General features: G+C 35.4%; 1 protein-coding gene and 1 pseudogene across 2 annotated transcripts in view; one reads left to right on the top strand and one right to left on the bottom strand.

The window, feature by feature from the left end:
• The window catches only part of LRRTM4 (leucine rich repeat transmembrane neuronal 4), a 649,649-nt gene that overhangs the window by 409,866 nt on the left and 218,833 nt on the right, over nucleotides 1–20,950 (bottom strand). The window lies entirely within an intron of this gene.
• Nucleotides 12,981–14,156, top strand: LOC102749099 (large ribosomal subunit protein uL10-like; annotated as a pseudogene).

Here is a 20,950-nt window from a genome sequence, read left to right on the forward strand (position 1 = left end):
AAATAAATAAAATCTTTAAAAAAAAAAAAAGTATGTATCTTAAAAGGAATTTGTGATTATAATAGATTTAAGAATATCATGGTTCATATGCTGTAATATGTTACTTCACACACTTACAGTACCAATTAGACTGATTAGAACGGTGATACTAACCTTAGCTATGAATCGGAATCTACAAGGTAGATTTTAATAAATATCCATGGCTGAAGCTCTGCTGAGACCAATTCATCCAGAATCTCTGGAGGCTAGAACTTGGGCATCAATATTCTTTTTTTTTGTTTTTAAAGATTTCATTTATTTATTTATAGAACAGAGAGAGACACAGCGAGAGAGGGAACACAAGCAGGGGGAGCGGGAGAGGGAGAAGCAGGCTTCCCACGGAGCAGGGAGCCCGATGCGGGGCTCGATCCCAGGACCCTGGGATCATGACCTGAGCCGAAGGCAGACGCTTAACGCCTGAGCCACCCAGGCGCCGCAGGGCATCAATATTCTTAAAAGTCCCCTAGTGATTCTCATCAGTACTCAGGCTCAAAACCACAGCATTAGAGGCCATGCATGGTGCTCACGTTTCTGGGGTTCTCGACTGTAGTTGTATATTAGAAATGCCTAGGAAACTTTTGTTGTTCTTGCTATCTAGTACTAATCCAGGAGTTCTGCTTCCACCAAAGATACATAAATTTGTTAAAACCCTAGCTCCCAACATAACAACAAGAAAAATCAAAAGGACTACAAAAAATAAAACTTTCTGAAACCCAGATTACTGAGGTCACAAGGCCACAACACAGATGGAAACCCAAGAACCTCTATACCACGATCCAGTGGAAATGGTTTGCAAACACTGGCTAACTTACTGCAGAGGAAAAGACACAGAATGCCCTCCAAGCAAGTAAGAAAAACTGACCTCCCAATTTTAATGAATTTCTGAAGGTTGCCTGTGAGCCACAATGAGAGTATAGAATCACTGGGAGCCGTAGACACAGGGGAGTTTACACCTGCTAGGGGCTCTTCTCCATGAACCTCTACTCAGTTGTCATGAATAAGATTGGGAACAGAATGGGAGACTGGAGAGAGCCTCATTTGGTGGGGTAACCTGGAGGAGGAGACCACCATTATGACAGGAAGGGTACAGAGCTCCACCAAGAGCCTTTTCTTCTGTTGTACAAAAGTTCTGTGCTGCCACACATAAGTACCATTGTGACCTAGTGAAAAGCAAAAGAAAAAATAACCCTATCACTGGAAGTGGGGCAATTTGGGTCCAGAAATCACACCAATACCATGGTCAGTCTCCTAACTTTGGAGGAAAGCAGGACATTCTCCTCCCTCAAAAGAACCAAAGAAATAAGACAGTGTTTGTCTGCTACCGGGAGGAAACATGGCAAAGGAAAGCACCACTTCAAAGACAAAGGCAGAGAGTACCTGCCTAACACTGAACCTGATTATGAAAACAGATCTGCCCTTGTTCCCGTGTCTCCCCACAAAACCGTGCTAGCAATTACCAAGTAACAAGCAATAACAATCTACTGCTGGAAGAGGGTAAATAGTATGCAGGCAGATCCAAGCAGAATAAATACTGAAAACAAAACAAAAATAAAACACTACTAGACACACTATATTCAAACTGCTTAAAACCAAAGATAAAGAGTTAATCTTATAGGCAGTCATTAAAAATAAAAAAAAGAAAGAAATATATACTGATTGAAAATCAGTGGCAAGAATTAGAGCAGACTTCTGATCAGAAACTATGCAAACCAGAAGGCAAACACTGACATCGTTAATGTAATGACACAAACAAAAAGTCAAACCAGGATATTCTATCTAGACAAATACATTTTTAAATTAAAATAAATATTTTTAGACAAACCAGTCCTAAGAAAATTCATTACCAGCATATCTGCACTATAAAAAAAGTTAAAAAAAATTCTTCAGACAGAAGGAATGTAATATCAGAGAGAAATCTGAAATAAAGAGCTCCAGAAATGGTCTCAATAATGATGGAGAAGATATTTTTATTCTTATTTTGAATTACCCTAAATATGATTGTCCAAGCAAAACATTTTTTTTAAGTTTTTATTTAAATTCTAGTTAGTTAACATATACTGTGATATTGGTTTCAGGAATAGAATTTAGTGATTCATCACTTACATATCCAAGTAATATTAATGGCAATGCATTGTAGATTTATTGCACATATAAAAATAAAACACATGACAACAATAATACTATAGAGAAGAGAGAGGAAATGTAAATATACTGCTGTGTATATGAAATTGTATAATATTATTTGAATGTGGACTGTGATAAAGAAATAAATAAGAAGCCAATATTAAAATGGAAGAATAAAATATGTACCTAATAATTCTAAAAGCAGGCAGTAAAGGAAGGAAATTAGAATAGAGAACATATGGAACAAACAGAAAACTATTAGCGATCTGCTAGATTTTTTTTATCTGCTAGATTTTAAACCAACCATATCAATAGTTTGAAATGCAAATGGTCTAAACATAGTAATTAAGAAAGAGATTATCAGAAAAAAGCAAGACCCAACTATATGCTGCCCACAGAGAAACAACTTTAAATATAAAATAATAGATTAAAGGTAAAAGAATGGGAAATAAAAGAAAAAAAAGAAAGGGAAAAAAGTGAAGGGAATTAAGAAGTAAAATCTTCAGTTATAAAATAAATAAGTCATGGGATGTAATGTATGGCATAGGAAATATGATCAATAATATTGTAATAATTTTGTATGATGACAGATGGTAACTAGACTTATTGTGGGAATCATTTCATAATGTATGAAAATATCATATCACTACAATGTACACTTATGGGATATTGTAAGTCAATTATAAATTAATAAAAAACTGAGTATCAAAAGCAAAAAAAGAATATACTTCACAAATATTAATCTAAATGAAAGCTTGAGTAGCTATATTAATAATATAGGCATATCATCAGGGATAATAAAGGTTATTCCAGAATGGTAAAGAGGTCAATCTATCCAGAAGATATAATAATCTTAAACATTTTTGCACCTACTAACAGAACTTCAGAATTCATAGAGCAAAAACTAATAAAACTGAAAGCAGATAAAAATAATCCACAAGTTTGGTTGGAGACTTCAATTCTCTCTGTTATATATAAACACAAATATATGATATATGATATATATAGTTTTACATATATGTGATAGTTATTTTTATGTGTCAACTTGACTGGGCTAAGGGATGCCCATATGGCTGGTAAAATATTATTTCTTATTTCTGGGTGTTTCTGTGAGCATCTGTCCTGTAAAGATTAGTATTTGAATTAGTAGACTAAGTAAACAAGTTTGTCTTCACTAATATAGGTGGGCAGCATCCAATCTGTTAAAGGCCTAAACAAAAAAGCAAAAGAAGGGTGAATTTGCGCTCTCTGCTTGAGCTGAGACAATTATTTTCCTTTGCCCTTGGCTATAAGCACTCCTGGTTCACAGGATTTCATATTCAGACCGAGACTTACACCATTGGCCCCTGATTTACCATACAAGCAAAAGTTTATTTGGGGGCTCTCTATCCTATTCATTGGTCTATAATATGTCTATATTTGTACCAGTACCACACTGTTTTGATCACTGTAGCTATATAATAAGTTTGGAAATCTGGGAGTGTGTCACCTCTAAATCTGTTCTTTTTCAAGATTATTTTGGCTATTCAGGGTCCCCTGAAATACCATATGAATTTTAGGAGGGATTATCCTGTTTCTGTGAAAAAAACTCATTGGGATTTCAATGGAGATTGCACTGAACTGGCAGATTGCTTTGGACAGTACTGACATCAACAATATTAAGTGACAATGAGTTTTTGGATATGACAACAGAAACACAGGCAATAAAAGCAAATATAGATAATTTGGGCTACATGAAAATCAAATACTTGGTACATCAGAGGACAATCAGCAAAGTAAAAAGGCGATTAATCTAGGGAGTAAGAGAACATATTTGCAAATCACCTATCTGATAAGAGATTAATCTCCAGAATATAAAAGAATTACAACTCAAGGACAAAAAAGAAATCTGATTAAAAATAGGCAAAGGACTTGAATAGATATTTCTCTGAAGAAGAAATACAAAGGGCCAATAAGCACATGAAAAGATGCTCAGCATCCCTAATCATTAGGAAAACACAAATCAAAACCACAATGAGATACCACCTCATACCCATTAGGATGGCTACAACCCAAACAAAAGCAAAAAGAGAAAGTAGAAGTGTTGGTGAGGATATGGAGAAATTGGAACCCTTGTGCACTGTTTATGAGAATATAAAATGATGCAGCTACTGTGGAAAACAATATGATGGTTCCTTAAAAAATTAAAAATTGAATTATCATATGATCTAACAAGACCCACTTCTGGGTATACACTCCAAATATTTGAAAGCAAGGTCTTAAAAATATAGTTCCACACCCATGTTTATAGCAGCATTATTCACAAAAACCAAAAGTTGAAAGCAATCCAATTGTCTATCAACGGATGAAAGGATAAAAAATATGGTATATACATACATTGGAATATATTCAGCTTTTAAAAAGGAAGGAAATTCTGACACATGCTACAACATGGATGAATCTTAAGGACATTTTGTTAGGTGAAATAAGCCAGTCACAGTAAGACAAACAGATTCATGTATGTGAGGTAGTTAGAATAGTAAAATTCAAAAAATAGAAAATAGAATTGTGGTTGCCGCACTCTATTGGTTAGGGGGGAATAGGAGCTGTTACTCAGTGGGTATAGAGTTACAGTTTTGTAAGATGAAAAGTGTTCTAGAGATTGGTTGTGCAACAACATGAACGTACTTAACCCTACTGACATATAGGCTTAAAATTAGTTAAATGGTACTTTTTATGTATATTTTACTACAATTAAAATCTTATTTAAAAAAAGTACCAATTGTTATATCCTTTGAAATAAAGTATTTACATCTCTTTTCAGTTTTAATTGTACTTTAATGTTATCACCAATAACAGACACTTCTATGCTTTAAAACAAATTTGCAGGACCAAAATGGGAACAAATATATGAGGAGATTGTTAGATACCTAAAAATAGAGACTATGGCAAACAGTTTCTGAAACGACTCCAATCTGCCCTCCATCGTGATATTCCTGCCTTCATGTCATCCCCTCTCCTTGAATGTGGGCTGGACCCAGAGGCTCATAATAACAGCCTATGGAGAAAGTGATAGGATGGCATTTGTAAGATTAGGTGACAAAATTCTGTAACTTTCCTCCTATTTTCTCTTACAGACACTCTCTCACAAACTCTCTCTCTGCTTCTTCTCACTTCCTCACTCTGATGAAGCAAGTTGCAATGTTTTTAATTGTTCTATGAAAAGGCCCACAGGCAAAGAATTGTGGGCCAGTAATGAGCAAAGAATTCAAGTTCTCAGCCTAAAGTCCACAAAGAAATAAATCCTGTCAGCATCTACATGAATACCCTTGGAGATGAATCCTTTTCTCAGTAAAGCCTTGATATCCTACCTTGACTGAACTCTTGAGAGCTCCCAAGACCTAAAGGACCCAGCCAAGCCAATCCAGATTCCTGACCCACCTAAATTGCAAAATTATAGTTTTTTAAGCCACTAAATTCGGGGATGTTTTGCTACATCAAAATAGGAAATTACTATATAGCAAATGCCATTGAGTGAGACAAAAAAAAGGGGGGGGATGCCAAGGGATTAGGAGACATTTCGAAGAAAGCAACAATCTCCAAGGGTAAGGAGACAGGCAGAAATAATCCTTAAAAGGTGGAACTCAGCATGTTCCTAAAGTTAGAAATTACTGATGTTCAGAAACATATTTTGGGGAGGAAAACAAAAAACCAACTATATTTATTTTAAACACATTTTTGTCATAGCTTCTAGCATCACCATGGACCAGTCTACACTATTTCTTCCTCGGAGGAAACTAGCTCTCAATTTAGCTGATGAGATTATTTTTAAATCTACATAAGATATGTGTATTTGGGGTTTTGAAGCTGTGGAATGAGAAGGAATGGAAAAATCAAAGCAGCTTTCTCAATCATTAGTAGAGATATCTGTTTATAGTTTCTGAATGAATGCTTGGGCTGTGAAGTAACATTTGGACTACATGAATACTATCCCTGGAATCTCACAAGAGAAAATCCAGTCCTTAACTAATTCCCAGAAATATACAGCGGTCAACCACAAAACATGATCAGCCAGTTCCATTAATCTTAAATGCCCCTAAATTCTCTGTAAATCCTTAGCTGAATTATTTATCTTCTTTGGGTTTTGCCAATGCCTGGTTTGACCTGCTAACTTTAGTGATGAGTAAGCAAAGCTTCCTTCAGTTTGAAATGTGTGTGATTTTAGACGCAAACATTTTCAAATGACAAAATAAATTATTTCATTAGATTCAGTGGCTGATCAACAGTTTATATTCTTCTACAACTGAATTGCTTAGCAATTACAAGACATGTCCATCTAAATGCGCTTTCTAATCTCTGCTTCCCCATAAATTGGGAATTAGGCAAGGTGCTTCACTAGCTCCACAGCATCACAGAAGGACTCAGAAGGTACAAGTCCAAATCTAGCTCCATTTCTCACATAAACATATACTGCAAAGGTAAATAAGTAAAACACTTTATAAATGGACAACATTGTGAGCCTGTGTTATTCAAATTGCTACATGTGACTAATAACATTAAAATTAAAATTAAATTAGGGGCATCTGGGTGGCATGGTCAGTTAAAAGTCCAACTCTTGGTGTTGGCTCAGGTTGTGATCTTAGGGTTGTGAGATCAAGCCCTGTGTCAGGCTCTGCACTCAGCACAGAGTCCACTTGAGATCTCTCTCCTCTGCCCCCCTCCCCCTGTGCTCTCTTTCTCTCTCTCTCTCAAATAAATAAATAAATCTTTAAAAATTAAATATTTCACTCCTCAGTAACACTAAACATTTTAAGTGTTCAATAGCCATATGAGTCTAGTAGCTACTGAATTGGCTTGCACAAGTATAGACATTTCCATCATCACAGAAAGCTGTATTGTACAAAGCTTCCTTAAACATCACCCTTTTTTATTTTCTGACTTTAAAAATGAAGATCAAAATCCCTGCCTGCCTTACAATATAGATATGATGATCAAGTGTGATAATTTTTATAAAAGTTATTTACATATACACAACATATTATTATCATTGTTTCCATTGCTTTGAGTTCTTTTTTATCAATAAAAATATGACACTTCTGGATGAACTGACAGGACTATTCTGAGGCAAAAATGCCAGTTTATACAGAAGTACTAGCAAAACATGATGTTTTATACTTATATTCATAAATTACTATTTTAAAAGTGTTTTTCCCAAGTTTTCATTTAAATTCCAGTTAGTTAACACACAGTATAATATTAGTTTCAGGAGCAGAATTTAGCAATTCATCACTTCCATACAAAAACTAGTGCTCATCACAATGAGTGCCCTCCTTAATCCCTATCACCTGTTTAGCCCATCCTTCCACCTACTTTCCTTCTGGTAATCATCAGTTTGTTCTCTATAGTTAAAAGTCTGTTTCTTGGTTTGCCTCTGTCTCTCTTTTTTTTTCCCCTTTGCTTGTTTGTTTTGTTCCTTAAATTCCACATGAGTGAAATCATATGGTATTTGTCTTTCTCTCTGACTGACTTATTTCACTTAGCATAATACTCCCTAGCTCCACCCACATCATTGCAAATGGCAAGATTTTATTCTTTTTTATGGCTGAGTAATATTCCAAAAACAAATAATCCAGTTAAAAATGGGGAGAAGACATGAATAGACATTTTTCCAGAGAAGAAATACAGATGGCTAACAGACACATCACTCATCATCAGGGAAATACAAATGAAAACCACAATGAGAGATCACCTCACGCTTTTCAGAATGGCTAAAATTAACAACACAGGAAACAACAGGTGTTGGCAAGGATGCAGAGAAAGGGGAACCCTGTTACTCAGTATGGAGGTTCCTCAAAAAGTTAAAATATCCAGCAACTGCACTACTAGGTATTGACCCAAAGATACAAAAATACTCATTCAAAGGGATACATGTACCTCAATGTTTACAGCAACATTATTGACAATAGCCAAATTATGGAAAGAGCCCAAGTGTCCATTGACTGATGAATGGATAAAGAAGATGCAGTATACACACACAATGGAATATTACTCAGACATCAAAGTATTTTTAAAATTACTTTTTCACCATTTTAATCAATGCAATTTTTACTGCATTTTCTAAATAAACAACCTTCTAATAGGGTGAGATTTTTAAAAATGATACTGATTGGTGTGCACATAACATTTTGATTAATGGAAGTGTAGAAGTGTGTCAAATATTGTTTTTAATGATATAATAATCACTTGAAAATACATTTCAAATTAATAAATCATTCTAATGAATTATTATGGTATATGAAATTAAAACAAAATACAACTTAATGAGTGGGAAATATACAATGTACAAAATTGAGTACCTGCAACTTTTATTCACTTGAAATTTGATGTAGGTGAGTTGAATGATCACAAAATCACATCAGTATATGACCTGTTGAAACACTTCCTCTTTCTTTTTGTTTAGAAACCTGAAAAACCTTTCTTCTGTTTTCTAGTTTCTAGCAATGGTATCTTTTAGGCAGGTATTTTAAGAATAATAAGTCTACTTGTTCTTCATATATAGCACTCAGGATAGAATTACTTTGCAGAATCCATTACTGTTTTGAAGACACTGTGCCTAATAAATCTAAGCAGGCTTTGAGCTTTCATAACTTAGGTGCTCACCACATCTCCCGGTGCTCTTGTTACTCTGCCAACATTTTGTGATGGTTAAGAAGTTAAAAAATTTTGAACAACACAAAAGTGTCAGAATAAGGTATTCTTCCAATAATATATGCATGGGTAATACTAAACAAAAACTATTAGGTTTACATCTGTAATTAAGAATGTTACCCACAATGCTTAGGTGGCTCAGTTGGTTAAGTGTCCAAATCCTGATTTTGGCTCAAGTCATGATCTCAGGGTCTTGAGATTGAGCCCCACATTGGGCTCTGCACTGGGTATGGAGCCTGCTTAAGATTCTCTCTCTCCCTCTCCTCTCCCTCTACCCCTCCCCTGTGCTCTCTAAAAAAAAAAAAAAAAATTGTTGCTAACAAAAGTTGAGATTAATTAATATTTTGAAATTGTGCTTTTGGGGCACCTGGGTGGCTCAGTCAGTTAAGCATCTGCCTTCAGCTCAGGTCATGATCCCGGGGTCCTGAGATCGAGCCCTGCGTCGGGCTCCCTGCTCAGCAGGGAGCCTTCTTCTCCCTCTCCCTCTGCCTGCCACTCTGCCTACTTGTGCTCCCTATCTCTCGTTAAATAAATAAATAAAATTAAAAAAAAAAAAAGAAATTGTGCTTTTACATTTAGTACTTCCTATGAAAGCAGTTGATCATTTTAATATGATAGTTTTTATATTAATTATAAATTAACACACTTTATAATTTACATTAATCATTAACATACTTTATTATAAATTAACACACTTTATAATTTACATTAATCATTAACATACTTTATAATTTATATCAATAATTGAATGGCTACACTGATATATGCATTTTATTAATAAAAATTAACATCAATTAATATAATTTAATATAACATTATATTAATTGCATTACTTATATCAATATGTTAAATTATTTTAACTTTGGAGACATTTCCTTTGACATTTGGCTATTCTGGGGCACCAAAAACAATTATCACTAGATATTCAAATATAATTTTTGGAAATTGCTGAAACATTTTATATATACATTATGTAAATATACTATATATATAAATTTATACATACATGCTTTTCTTTATATATTTATGTTTTATTTATATTTCTTAAATTATGTATATATGTTAAAAAATTTTTTTATTTGAATATAGTTGACACACAAAATTACATTACTACTAGATCTACAGCATATTGATCCAACTTTGCTATACATTATGTTATGCTCACAAGTGTAGCTACCATTTGTCACCATACAATGCTATTATAATATCAGTGACTATATTCCCTACAGTGTCCCTTTTATTCCCATGACTTATTCATTCCATAACTGTTTTTATAAATATATAAAATATACGTGTATGCATTCATTTGTAAAATAAAACCATGTACACAAAAAAGTGTGTTGTGTATAGATATATACTTATATACATTCATTGCAAATTAAAATATGGGCACAAAATCAGATTTTTATAATTGTAAAGTTTGGACATAAAATATTGATACCAAATAAAGATAATTATTTTAGACCCCTATCCAACTGGAATAAAAACGATTACTTTCTATGTCATCAAAACCATACTTCCTAGAAAATCTATTCTAAGTACGATTTGAGCCTGAAATCCATGAAGTAAGCTCAAATGTCAAACTTTATATAGCTATAATAATATAAGCACTATTAATAGAAAATCACAAGTAATAAAAAACATAAGTAATATGAAATTATAGACACATTTAACAGTGAATGAGTAAACCCAAAGTGAAAAGATTGATGTATGTTTTTTAGTTTTGTATAAGTAGGTTATATACTTTGTCTATTTCCATATAGGTGGCACCCAAAGGAATATGCCCCCTTTTCAATTCTGTATTACTATAATTTTATTAATACTATCTTAATGTATACATAGTAAAAACAATTTCTCTATAATTCTGAAGAAATCATAAATTCTATAGGACACCAGCTAGCAGGTAAGAGATTAAAAAAAAAAAAAACCCTGAAATCTTTCCACAAAGAAAAAAGCTTAAACAAATAGATTTCAAATTCTAGTTCTCTCCAACATTCCCACTGAAATGATCAAAGGCTTAGATCATGTGTGGCAGGATAATATTTATATGTTGTCTGTGGATATACCCTTCTTCCATATCCAGAAAGTAGCTGGGCTTTGTTTTTTTTTTGCCACAGATTTTGGATGACCAGATAAAAGTTAAAAGTGCTTCTTCTAAAAAAAAAAAAAAAAAAAAAAAAGTGCTTCTTCTCCTTTTGTGCAATTTTAAGCTTAGCAAAGAGGATTCCTAGGATTTTGAGGGAAATGGAGGGCAAAGGAGAATTTAGAAAGAAGCAACTAGATGGGAAGGACTGAAATTGAGAAGGGGGCTGACTAATCTATGTCCTTGGGAAACTGTAGTACCCCAGGGAGAAGGCAAGACCTCAAGGGAACACAATATCAAACTCACGTCTAGAGCCTGCTGTGTGCAAGGCATTGTTTGGAGAACTTCACCTCCATTTATTCATTTAATCCTTAATAAGATATTCTGAGATCACATACTAGAATTTACATTTTACAGATGAAAAAACTGAGGCAAAGAGAAGTTATATAATACACAATGCTGCACAACTACTTGTAGAGACAATATTTGACTTGTAACTGTTTGGCTCTACTGTCTGCATTCATTCCCTGGACTCTCTCACTGCTAACGGCTGTATGGATACATGGTATCTTGTTGGCAGAGCCCTCACTTAAAGTGCCAGGAAGAGCTTGTCTCTCTGAAGGTGATATTTGGGTACATGGTAATTGTTAGAATATAAGAATTTCTGAGATTAAATTTTCCACCAGCCTGGAAGAATGGGGACTTAGGGGCATAATTAAGTTAATTTAAAACAAAATTTTTAAAAATGTCAATAGTCCCACACACTTTGTGACAGATAATAATATGCAAGAAACTTTGAGGCTTTTAGGCAAGATATACTACAGAAACAAGTGGACAAGGTGATAAGCCAACGACCCACCATTCACCAATTCAAGACAACTATTGCCCTCAAGTATGTGAAGCAGATTCCAATAGATATGCACTCTTATTTTAGAATCTCTGGGATCAGGGATGAGAAGTCGCTGGAAAAGATGGGAGGTATAAATCTTGATTCAACTATGGCCTTGGGGAAGGTCACCCTAGAGGGTCTCTGAACTGGAAAAGAAAATTAGAGTGAATATAAACATTTTGCTTCCTTTTGGGTATAACTGATTAAAACCAAAACAAACCCAATCTCTGAGATGATTCTGAAATTTCAATGAAGCACAAGTGCAGTGAGTTAGCAAGAAAAAAAAATATACATATATACATATACATATACACACAATAAACACACACACACACACACATATTGATGGCAGAGTTTTCTTCTGCATCAGAGAGCTATAAGATGATTGAATCAACACAATTTGGGGAAGAGGGACACACACACATACACACACGTTTATTTATCCTTCAATCTATAATACATAAGTTGTGGCACCAAAAGCACATCACCAGAAATACAAGAATTTCAAAATGCAATGTAACCTAAAAAAACCAAAACAACAGCAACCAAAAACCCAAACTGTTAAAGATGTAATCCAGATGACTTAGAAATTAATCACTTAAAACCTTGGTAGCAAAATTAAAAGGAATAAGAAAAGACTTCTCTTTCCTAAAAAATAAAGAAGTAATCCTCTACTCTTTCCACTAATTACATTAAAAAAAAAATACTGGAGAGAAGAAGGCAGACTGGCAGGGGACCTTGGCATCCAGGAAATAACAGTGCCGAGTCTGTGGGTTTTCTTTTATCTTTATATATTGCAGACTTGGTGTTACAAAAGCCAGTAACTTGTAAATGTCGATGGGCACAGACAATAAAAGCCCTAACAAAAGTTTGCTCCTGTTTGGTTTTAAAGGGATCATAAAAGGGACAGTCTAGCACGATTTAAAACAAAAAAACAAACAAACAAAAGCTTTTAGAAAACAGCTACTTTACTCTAACCAAACAGCACAGAAAAAATTGTGGCGCCACCTCTACTCACATACCAGCAAATGCCTAGGATGTAACCTAGACTTCCACTCTCCACTAGTTATAAAAATTTGCCCTTCCTCTCTCCAGGCATCCTCATGAAAGTGACATTGTCTTTAAACCCTGCATGGCAATCCCTAATGCACCACCATGATGCCCAGGGAAGACAGGGTGACCCAGAAGTCCAAATACTTCCTTGAGATCATCCAACTTTATTAATTAATTATTTATTTACATTTTTTTTTGAGATTAAGAGCACAGGGAGAGTGACAGGGAGAAGCAGACTCCCCACTGAGCAGGGAGCCCGATGCGGGGCTCAATCCCAGAACCCTGAGATCATGACCTAAGCCAAAGGCAGACGCTCAACGAACTGAGCCACCAAGATGCTCCGAGATCATCCAACTTTTAGATGAATAGCCAAAATGCTTCACTGTGGGAGCAGGCAACATGGATTCCAAGCAGATGCAGCAGATCCACATGTCCATGGGAAGGGTGTGGTACTGATGGGCAAGAACACCACAATACACAAGGTCATCTGAAGGCATCTGGAGAACAACCCTGCTCTGCAGAAACTATCGCCTCACATTAGGGGGAATGTGGGCTTTATGTTCACCAAGGAGGACCTCACTGAGATCAGGGACATACTGCTGGCCAGTAAGGTGCCAGATGCTACCTGTGCTGGTGGAATAGCCCCACGTAGTCTCTGTGTCAGCCCAGAACACTGGTCTGGGGCCCGAGAAGACCTTGTTCTTCCAGGATTTAGGCATCACCACTAGAATCTCCAGGGGAACCACTGAAATCCTGAGTGATGTGCAGATGTTTAACACCGGAGACAAAGTGGGAGCCAGTGAAGCCATACTGCTCACCATGCTGAACATCTCCCCTTCTCCTTTGGGATGACCATCCAGTAGGTGTTTGACAATAGTAGCATCTACAACCCTGAAGTGCTTACATCACAAAGGAAACTCTGCATTCTCACTTCATGGAAAGTGTCCGCAGTGTTGCCAGTGTACGTCTGCAGACAGGTTACCTGACCATTGCATCAGTGACCCATTCTACCATCAAAAGATACAAGCAGGTCCTGGCTTTGTCTGTGGTGACTGACTACACCTTCCCACCTGCTGAAAAGGTCAAGACCGTCTTGGCCGATCCATCTGCATTTGTGGCTACCTTCCCTGTGGCCACCACCACCACTGCTGCACCTGCTGCTGCTGCAGCCCCAGCCAAGGCTGAAGCAAAGGAAGAGTCACAGGAGTCAGACAAGGAGAGGGGATTTGGTCTCTTTCACTAATCACCGAAAAGCAACTGATTCAGCCAACTTTGTTTGTGAAACAAGGAAATAAAGGCTTACTTCTCTTAAAAAAAAAAAAATTGCCTAACCCTCCTGTCAATTACGATGGATCAGATAAGTCTGAGTGGTGAGCCAGGACTTTTTTCCTTGCAGAATGAGTGGCAACTAGGCTGTCTTTCTTTTTCTCCTTTGACATAGGTGGAGACCATGTGGGAATCCAGTACTTCTATCTCCACCTGAAGGTAACAGGGTACCCCTCCTTATTTTTTTTTTTTTGATTTGATTTATTTATTCATAAGAGACAGAGAGAGAGAGAAGCAGAGGGAGAAGCAGGCTCCCCGCTGAGCAGGGAGCCCGATGCGGGACTCGATCCCAGGACCCCGGGATCATGACCTGAGCCGAAGGCAGACGCTTAACCATCTGAGCCACCCAGGTGCCCCAGGGTACCCCTCCTTATTCTTGACTGAGGTGGTGTCAGTAGATAGTCAGGACTTTATCACTACTCAGTAGTAAAGAGAAGTTACCTCCTCTACAGTCAAAGGAGGCTGAGTAGGGAATCGGGACTTTCACTGTACCTGGCAGTACCGAGTGGTACTCTCCCTTCCCCTGCCAGACTAGTGTCAAAGAAGGCTAGCCAAACCAAGACTTAAATGAGATCCAAAATTTCATACATAGTCCCCCAAATATCTAGGACTTAATTCAAAGATCTCTTGACATGCAAAGAGCCAGGAAGATCTCAACTTAAATGAGAAAAGGTAATCAACAGATACCAACACTTAAGTGATACAAATGTTAGAAATATCTGACAAGAATTTTAAATCATTCATCATAAAAATGCCTCTATGAGCAATTATGAACATATGTGATGTATTTTTTAAAACAGAAATCCTTAGCAAAGAAATAGAAAATATAAATAAGAACCCTGGAGGGAGAACAGTAGAAATTATACAATTTGAACAGAAAGAATATAATTTGGAAAATAATGCAAAAATAGAGATTCAGGAATCTGTGGGACTATTACAAAATATCTAACATACATGTTATCAGAGTTCCAGGAGAAGGAGAAAAGGGCAGAGTTGGGAAAAGTATTCAAAGAAATAGAAGTTGAAAACTTCCCCAAATTAGACATACATTAAACTGAGCAAATCCCAAGCAAGATAGACCCAAAGAAATTCATGCCCAGACATAATAGTAAACTTTTGAAAATTAAAGGAAAATAAAAATTTTGAAAGCAAACAGAACACCTTACCTATAGGAGAAAATTTTCTAATGATAGTGAATTCCTGATAAGAATTCATGGAGGCCAAAAGGAAGTAGCATTTTTTTTTTTTTGTCAGAGAGAGAGAGAGAGAGAGAACAAGCAGGGGGAGCATCAGGCAGAGAGAGAAGCAGGATCCCCGCTGAGCAAGGAGCCCAATGAGCCCAGTGCAGGACTAGATCCCAAGACCCTGGGATCGTGACCTGAGCCAAAGGCAGACGCTTAGCCAACCGAGCCACCCAGGCACCCCAGAAGTAGTATGTTTTAAAGTGCTGAAATAAAAGAACTTCATTCCAGGATATACACCCAAGAATAAAAGACTTCAGAAATAGAGAGGAATTCAAGACAGTCTCAGATGATGGAAAATAAAATAAAATAAACAAAACAGAAACAAAAATGAATGAGAATTGTTGCCAGAAGATTTACCCTAAAATAATGGCTTAAGGAAGTTATCTAAACAGAAAAGAAATGATAAAGGAACAAATTTTGAAACATCAAAAAGGAAGAAAAAAACAAGAGAAAGCAAAATTATGGGCAAATACAATAGACTTCCCTTCTCCTATTAAGTTTTCTAAATTATACCTGATGTTTGAAGCAAAAATTATAAAACTGTCTACTTTAGCTCTCAGTGAATTTTTGAAGCAAAAATTATAAAACTGTCTACTTTAGCTCTCAGGAAATATTTAAGATAATTATAATTGAGGTAAGGTAGAATAATGTAAGGGTAGAAAAATTTTGCATACTTTACGTCAACTAGTCATATGTTGACACCAGTAGACTGTTATAAGTTATGTAGCCACAATATAAAACCTAAAGCAAATAATTAAAAATTCTAAACAAAAAGATACACTTACAGACATCACAGATAAATTAAAATGGAGTTCTAAACAATGTTCAAGTAACCTACAGGAAAAGAAGAAAAAGAAAACACAACTGAAAAACAAATAGAACAATCGGAAAACAAAAAATAAAATGACAGTCATAAGCTCTTACCACATCAGTAATTGCATTATATGTAATTTAATTACAACAATTAAAAAAATTAAGATCACAAGAGTATATTTAAAATTATGATGCAACTGCATGCTATTTACAAGAACCTCACTTAAAATACAGGTTTCCCTCACTATCTATAAGTAGAGTGCTCTTATGAAACCTTACATAAGCCACAACATGGCATAAAGTGAAGAAGCAATTATCATTAATTTATATGGAAAATTTTTCTAGCATTCCCAGATCCCAAAAATAACCTCTCTTAGGCTTTTCTGATTCCTGAGGACACATCTTGCTAATGGATGCACAAAATAAATCAAGAGAAAAAACAGATGCTCATAGACATAGTTCAAAGCTAGGGAGGCTTAATGCTGAGATGCTGAGCATTGTTCCTGGGGAAGGAACTTGGTGGAGCACCTCTTGCTGCTACTGGTTGGCGCTACCTCTATAACAACTCACTGCAAAAGAAACAGTGAACGCTCTTTTTGCCTTTTTTCATTAAAGTGAAAATCCTCTTAGGATTTCTTTAGGTTAATGGAAACAGGTACTAATGTAGATCTTTCATAAAAGTGAAGTGGCATAACACAAACTTTCAAAAAGTGGGGAATACCTGCATGACATATGGAGGTTGAAAGTCTAAGTATTTATAAAGAATATGCAAATAACCAAAGGAAAACAGGAGTGGCTGTATTAATATATCAGACAAAGTAGACTTCCCAGCAAGGAATATTACCAGGAACAGAGTGGGTCATTACATAGTGAGAAGGGCCAATCCACCAATAAGACAACAATACTAAATGTGTATACACCAAACAGAAAGCTGCAAAATATGTGAAATGAAACTGGTAGACTGAAAGAATAGGCAAATCCACAATTATATTTAACCTTCCCACACCCATCTCTCAAGCAGTGATAGACAACTAGATATAAAATTAGCAAAAATATAAAAGAAATCAACATTGTTATTAACCAAGAGGATTTAATACACATTTATAGGATATACCACCTAATAACCATAGATTACACATTATGCCCACAGAACATTTACCAAAATAGACCATATCTTAACCATAAAACAAACTCAAAATATTAAAAAGAATTTAAATCATATACAGTGTATTCTCTGACCACAATAGCATCAGAGTAGAAAATCAATGTTAGAGCAATAACAGGGCAACCTCCAAATGCTTGGAAATTAAACACTCTATTTCTTTTTTTTTTTAAAGATTATTTATTTATTTATTTATTTGACAGAGAGATAGACAGAAGAGCACAAGCAGAGGGAGTGGCAGAGGGAGAGGGAGAAGCAGGCTCTGCACCGAGCAGGGAACCCAATGCGGGACTCGATCCCAGGACCCTGAGATCATGACCCGAGCCGAAGGCAGACGACACTCTATTTCTAAGTGATCTAGAAATCAAAGAGGAAATATTAAAGGAAGTAGAAAAAGAATAAATTTAACAGAATGAAATTAACATATCAATATAAGTGGGATGCAGCTAAAGTAGTGATAAAGGGAAATGCATATCACTAGATGCCTGTTAGCAAAAAAGAAAAATCTCAAATCAATAATCTAAGCTTTCACATCAAGAAACTAGACAAAGAAGAACACAAATAAACCCAAAGCATGCAGAAGAAGGAAAGAATAACTAAAGAAACAAAACTAGCAGAAATTAATGAAGTGAGGAAATAGAAATAATGAAGAAAAACTGTATAAAAAATGTCTGGTTTTTGGAAAAGATCAGTAAAACTGACAAATCTCTGGTGTAACAGATTAGAAAAAAGAGAGAAGACATCAATGTCACGAATGAAATAGGAGATATCTCTATAGCCTCTACTGGTATCAAAGGGATAATAAGGGAACAATACAAATAACTCTACACAAATTAATTTGACATCATAGATGAAATGGACCAATTCTTGAAAGCACAAATTAGCACTACTCAGCCAACATGAAATAGATAATGTAAACAGCTCCGTAACTCTTAAGAAATTAAATTGTTTATTTAATGAAATTCTGAAAAAGAAATCTCCAGGCTCAAATAGTTTCATTAGAAAAGTATACTAAACATTTTTAAAAGAACTAAAAAAAAAATCAAGAACTAATTTTAAGCAAGCTCATATAAAAAAATAGAAGAGGAAAGACTTTCCAACTCATTTGATACAGCTAATAATTACCCTAATACAAATCCAGATGAAAAAAATGGTAGAGAGAAAGAGAGAGAGAGAGAGAAAAGGAAGGAAGAAGGAAGGGAAGAAGGAAGGAAGGAAGGAAAGAAGGAAGGAAGTAAAGGAGTGAGGGAGGGAAGAAACAACAGATCAATATTGCTCATATATATAGATAAAAAAATTCTGAACAAAACATTAGCAAATAGAATTCAGAAAAACATAAGAAACTAGTACATCATAACTAAATGAGTTTATTCTAGGGATGCAAGACTAGAATAATATTCCAAATCCAAGAAATATAACCCTCTATATTAAGAGAGTAAGAAAGAAAAATTACATGAAAAATTACATGATCCTACCAATTGATGCAGAAAAAGCATTTGGCAAATTTCAACACCCATTCATGGTAATAATTCTTAGAAAACTAGGAATAGAGTGACTTCTCTAACTTGCTTTAAAAAAAAAAAAGAAAACTACAAATAATCTACAGCTAGTGGTAAAAGACTGAATGCTTTTTCTCTAAGTTTAGGAATAAGACAAGTTCATCCAGTCTCACCACTACTATTGAACATGGAATTGGAAGTTGTAGTCAAAAGGATACAGTTAAGTAAAGGAAATAAAGGCACTCATATTGGAAAATAAGAATTTCTATTTGCAGATGACCTGATTGTTTATGTAGAAAATTCCAAAAATCTACAAAACAGTTATATAATTTATATGAGTTCAGAAATGTCACATAGTACAACATAAACATTAAAAAAAGTCAATTGCATTTTTATATACTAGCAATGAACACATCAAAATCAAAATTAAAAATACCAGTTCGAAACCTTCAAAAAAAGGGTAATACCTACATATACATCTAATAAAATATGTACAACACTGATACATTGTAAATTATAAAATGCTGATGAAATCAAAGAAGATATAAATACATGGAAACATATAACATGGTCATGAATTAGAAGACTCAACATAGGAAAGACATCAATTTTCTGTAAATTGTCATACATATACAACACAATTCCTATCAAATCTTAGTAAGATATTTTGTAGGTATATAGAAGATTATTCTAAAGCTTATATGTAAAGTCAAAAGAAGTAAAATATCTGTAACATTTCTGAAAAATATAATAAAGTGGTAGGAATTACCAGTCCATGTGATTTGAAGACTTACTATAAGCTACAGTAACTGGACTATGGTATTGGCAAAGGCATAGACACACAGATCAAAAGAATAGGATAGAGAATACAGAAACACACAAAAGTACAGCCAACTGATTTTTTGACAAAGGTAAAAAGCAATTCAGTGGAGGAAGAATAACCTTTTCAACAAATTGTGCTGACACAATATGATACCCAGAGGCAGAAAAATGAATCTCGACCTAAACCTCACAAATTACACAAAACTTAATTCAAAACAGACGATAGATTTAAATAAAAATGTAAAACTATAATACCTCTTGAAAACATAGGAGAAAATCTTTTGGACTTCAGACTTGGTGAAGAGTTTTTAAACATGACACCAAAAAAAGTCCATAAAAGAAAGAAAGAAAAAAAAAGATGAACTTCTTTCCCTGAAGAAGATACATGGGTGGCATATAAGCATGTAAGAAGATGTTTCATATCAATAGCCATTAGGGAAATGCTAATTAAGACCACAATGAGACATCACTACGCACCTATTGGAAGAACTAAAATTAAAAACAGTGACACCACCAAATGCTGGTGAAACTATAAAGAAATTCAATCCCAGGTGCCTGGGTGGCTCAGTCAGTTAAGAGCCCAACTCTTGATTTTCTGCTTAGGTTGTGATCTCAGGGTCTTGAGACTGAGCCTCCTTGACTTGTGGGCGGGGGGTGGGCAGTCCATACTCAGCAGGGAATCTGTTTGGGATTCTCTCTTTCCCTCTCCCTCTGCCCCTCCCCTGCTCCTGCTCTCTCTCTCTAATATAAATAAAAACTTTTTTTTTAACCTAATGATTTTCTTTTTCTTTATTATTATTATGTTATGTTAATCACCATACATTACATCATTAGTTTTTGATGTAGTGTCCCATGATTCATTGTTTGTGTATAACACCCAGTGCTCCATGCAGTACATGCCCTCTTTAATACCCGTCATCAGGCTAACCCATCCCCCCACCCCCTCCCCTCTAGAACCCTCAGTTTGTTTCTCAGCATCCATAGTCTCTCATGGTTCGTCTCCCCCTCCAATTTCCTCCCCTTCTTTCTTCCCTTCCTGCTATCTTCTTCTTCTTCTTCTTTTTTTTTTTTTAACATATAATGTATTATTTGTTTCAGAGGTACAGGTCTGTGATTCAACAGTCTTACACAATTCACAGCGCTCACCATAGCACATACCCTCCCCAACATCTATCACCCAGCCACCCCATCCCTCCCACCCCCGACCAC

This window comes from Leptonychotes weddellii, chromosome 10 (assembly GCF_054177405.1).
Source record: "Leptonychotes weddellii isolate Sample4059 chromosome 10, ASM5417740v2, whole genome shotgun sequence".
Classification (NCBI taxonomy): domain Eukaryota; kingdom Metazoa; phylum Chordata; class Mammalia; order Carnivora; family Phocidae; genus Leptonychotes; species Leptonychotes weddellii.